Consider the following 5002-nt stretch of genomic DNA (forward strand, 5'->3'; position numbering starts at 1 on the left):
GTTTTTAAATGGTGTCCTCTGAACTGAACCAGCGCTGCACACGCCCAATGACTCCGACACACACACACACACACACACACACACACATAACACACAACACACACACACACACAACACACACATGCCCAATGACTCCGACACACACACACACATAACACACAACACACACATAACACACACCCACAACACACACATGCCCAATGACTCCGACACACACACACAACACAAACAACATACACATAACACACACAACACACAAATACAACACACACATGCCCAATGACTCCGACACACACACACAACACAAACAACATACACATAACACACACAACACACAAATCCAACACACACAAGCTCAATGACTCCGACACACACACAACACACACATACAACACAAACATAACACTCAACACACACACACAAAACTCACATAACACACACATGTCCAATGACTCCGACACACACATAACACACACATAACAAACACACACACAACATACACATAACACACACACATAACACACAACACACACAAAACACACAACACACACACAACACACAACACACACACAACCCACACACACAACACACAGACACACGTAACACACACACAACACACACACAGAACACACACATAACACACACACACATCACTACAGCTACTTTCTTAATCTCTGTTATTGTGTCTGCTGACATCAGATCCACCAAAGAGTTCAACATGGTGACATTTATTCATCATCATTAAGCACTTTATCCTCCTCAGGGCTGTGGTGGATCCCTGAAATACTGACTGGAAGACGGGAATCACACTGAATGACACCACAAACCATCACAGAACATCATAAGCACACACAGTCACATGTAGTCGTTTGGGGTAGTTGGGTAGGGTTGCCAGGTTTATAGAAATGCACTCAAAAAGCACCCAACAGAAGATACAGGTTGTGACAAACACACACCAGGTTTTATGTTCATTTGTTGTTGTTTTTCTTTTCTTCTTTCTTTCTTCTTCTTCTGTCACTTTTCCTTCATTCTATCTGTTGTTAGATTCAAAGGAAACCCCGAGAAGGCGTCTGCGTTCGCACGTTAGCCGTTAAGGTGAGCGCCGTCTGTTAACTATTACTTTATAAAGCTGTAATATCAGCAGGAACCAAAATAGACTCGGATAATAGGCACAAAAATAGACAGTTATTAAAGGTAAAGATTCAACAGCTCATTAAGGCAAAGTGCAGATTGAGACTCGACTGTTCAGCAGCACAGGAAGTGTAGATGATGGAGCAGGTTTTCAGCAGTCAGCATTCAGAACACAAGCCTGCTGAATGAAGGAGACGTCCCAGATCATGTCCAGAGCTCCAGCTGCTTACTGTAAGTGCTTACAGAAGATAAATGAATAATATGATGGTGAACATCTGCACATGCTTCTTACTGAGTCTTTCTACACATAAAAATGGGATCTTCAGCGACATAACAGGTTTATTATATATATATATATATATTTTTTTTTTCAGACGGCTGAGTTTGTGTGAACGCTCTCAGGTCTCAGGTGGGAAGCAGAAGATACTGAGATGAACTCATCATTAGTCCTCGATTCATCTCTACCTAAAGACCGACGTAGCAGGGATTTAATCTGTCCAGTTCTCTCACTTCCTCATCGACATACTTTCACATACAGATTAGCAACTTCCTTCATGCTAATACAGCTTCATCAACACCATCATCTCGTAACCTCACGGCTCTCTCGCCCGTCCTTCAGACACCAGATTTCTTATTTCTCTTGCTCTTTTGTTTTTAAGTGCTGTCTGTAAATCCAGACTGTTATCACTTATATTACAGATTATAATCACATTAGTAATAACATTTCCACTGTGTGACATCAGAGGGGCAGAAAAGCGCTAACTTCTGACACGAATAACCAACCGTCTCCTCAGCTTTCCTTTACTGTGGTTGGTCATGATGCACTATGGTTCATCCAACTGCTCATTCCTGAAGGTCACACCCTGATTCCTACAAAGGGAGCGACGTCTCCTCCGGTGCCTGCGACTGCCTGCTTGCCCTTTGACCCTGAGCTTTTGTAGCTCCAGCTGCTACGTCCGCTCGCGTTCTCCATAAGAACAAAGACTTATAGACCGCAGTGAAGACGACACGCAGTTCACCGTTTAATCTCAGAGGAGGTTCTAGGTGTTTGTGTAGATCTTCATCAACACTCCAGCTTTGCTTTGAGATGTTCAGCACTGATTATGGGACGCTGTTGGACACACACCTCGCTGTATTACACCACCACAGATGATCTTTCACACTTTTTCCTTCCTGTTGGATTGTTAATAGAAACATTCCCTCATTTTATATTTAATTCTCATGTTATTTCTAATCTAATCTAATCTAATCTAATCTAATCTAATCTAATCTAATCTAAATATTTATATAACTTTTTCTCTCTCTCTCATTTTCTTTCTTAAAAGTGGCTTTAATATAAAAGTACACACGTGTAAACATACACGTTTCCTCTGAATTCTCCCTAAAACGTGTCACTAAAGTGTCTGTGTATGCGTGAGTGTGTGTGAATAGTGCTCTGTGATGGACCGGTGTCCCATCCGGGGTGTATTCCGTCCTCATTCCCAGCGTTCCTGGGAGAAAAGCTCAGGATCCACCACAATGACCACATTCAGCTCCTTACTAAAGTGTCTGTTGTTACAGGTTTGTCTGCACAATCAGTTAAAAAAGTTAAACAGTGAGGCAGAGCGACACAGGACGAAAGCAGACTACAGCGTGATGATGATGATGATGATGATGATGATGATGATGATGTCTCACTATTCATCTACACATTATAGATTTTTAACTGCGTTCCCAATAAAATCTCTCAGAATGAAAAGCATCACAGCACAAAGTGCACTTGCTGCAGTGATGCTGATGCAGGAGCTTCTAAATGGGATGCAGTGTTTCCTCCATCATCTTCATCATCTTCATCATCCTCATCATCCTCATCATCCTCACACCTTCATGTCACACAGCACAAATCACATGCACAATGATGATGGGTCCAGAAGACTTACCCGAACTGAAGGGTACTTTCAGGGCACCACACACACACACACACACACACACACACACACACACACACACACACACACACACACACACTACCTTTTGTGTAATCCAAAGGACAGATGATTTCAGCATCTAGATCAGATTTGCCTGAACATAAATCGAGTTAACGAGACTTTTAGACGTAAACACACGTGAGAATAAATAAAATAATAAATAATAAAATAGCGGCTGATTTTTTTCTCCGATTTCGATTCAACGGCTTTTGTTATTTTTCTGAAGCCACTGGCGCAGGATCCAGGCTCCGGCAGAGGCTCCGCCCACCGCCAGGCCCCGCCCTCCGTACAACCCCATTGGCTTAGAACCGCTCCTATGCAAATGAACCTCTTCCCTCTGATCCGGTGTGGTGGTTCACTACAAACTCGGGACGCTGCCACCTAGTGGACAGAATAATGAATAACGCGCTAGTGTATTACTCATACTCACTGTACACTTTATTAGGAACACCTGAACACCTCGTTCACTCATACTCACTGTCCACTTTATTAGGAACACCTGAACACCTCATTCACTCATACTCACTGTCCACTTTATTAGGAACACCTGAACACCTCCTCGTTCACTCATACTCACTGTCCACTTTATTAGGAACACCTGAACACCTCCTCATTCACTCATACTCACTGTCCACTTTATTAGGAACACCTGAACACCTCCTCATTCACTCATACTCACTGTCCACTTTATTAGGAACACCTGAACACCTCCTCATTCACTCATACTCACTGTACACTTTATTAGGAACACCTGAACACCTCCTCATTCACTCATACTCACTGTACACTTTATTAGGAACACCTGAACACCTCCTCATTCACTCATACTCACTGTCCACTTTATTAGGAACACCTGAACACCTCCTCATTCACTCATACTCACTGTCCACTTTATTAGGAACACCTGAACACCTCCTCGTTCACTCATACTCACTGTCCACTTTATTAGGAACACCTGAACACCTCCTCGTTCACTCATACTCACTGTACACTTTATTAGGAACACCTGAACACCTCCTCATTCACTCATACTCACTGTACACTTTATTAGGAACACCTGAACACCTCCTCGTTCACTCATACTCACTGTCCACTTTATTAGGAACACCTGAACACCTCCTCGTTCACTCATACTCACTGTACACTTTATTAGGAACACCTGAACACCTCCTCATTCACTCATACTCACTGTCCACTTTATTAGGAACACCTGAACACCTCCTCGTTCACTCATACTCACTGTCCACTTTATTAGGAACACCTGAACACCTCCTCGTTCACTCATACTCACTGTACACTTTATTAGGAACACCTGAACACCTCCTCATTCATACATCTATTCAGTCAATAATGTGGCAACAGTACAATAGATAGCACAAGGCTTGTTTAATGTCCATTATTTAAAGGTCCACACAGACACCCAAAACACTTTACTCCCAAGTCTCATAATATCTGTCCTGTGATCAGTGCTTTAACTGCATACTGTTTCTTTATAATTCCACTATTTAGTGTAATCCAGAGGAAAACGACTTCCTTTAACTTCTGGTTACTTTCAAGTTTTTTTGTTTTTTGTTGTCTCTGGGAGCATCACATCTGACCAGAGAAATCTAACTCTATATGTAGTAAAGTGTACATTATACATACACACGCTGATTATAACTCACTAGTGTACATTATACATACACACGCTGATTATAACTCACTAGTGTACATTATACATACACACGCTGATTATAACTCACTAGTGTACATTATACATACACACGCTGATTATAACTCACTAGTGTACATTATACAGTATATACACATGCTGATTATAACTCACTAGTGTACATTATACATACACACCCTGATTATAACTCACTAGTGTACATTATACAGTATATACACATGCTGATTATAAC

General features: G+C 41.7%; 1 protein-coding gene across 2 annotated transcripts in view; it reads right to left on the minus strand.

Annotated features, from left to right (window-relative positions):
- Positions 1–3335, minus strand: part of numbl (NUMB like endocytic adaptor protein) — a 52824-nt gene extending 49489 nt beyond the window's left edge. For both annotated transcript variants that reach the window (XM_060888613.1, XM_060888614.1), the window contains exon 1: positions 3142–3335. The gene's annotated coding sequence lies outside the window, so the exon portion shown is untranslated. The remainder of the gene's footprint in view (positions 1–3141) is intronic.
- Positions 3336–5002: the final 1667 nt, after the last annotated feature.

Source organism: Tachysurus vachellii, chromosome 15, assembly GCF_030014155.1.
Source record: "Tachysurus vachellii isolate PV-2020 chromosome 15, HZAU_Pvac_v1, whole genome shotgun sequence".
NCBI lineage: Eukaryota > Metazoa > Chordata > Actinopteri > Siluriformes > Bagridae > Tachysurus > Tachysurus vachellii.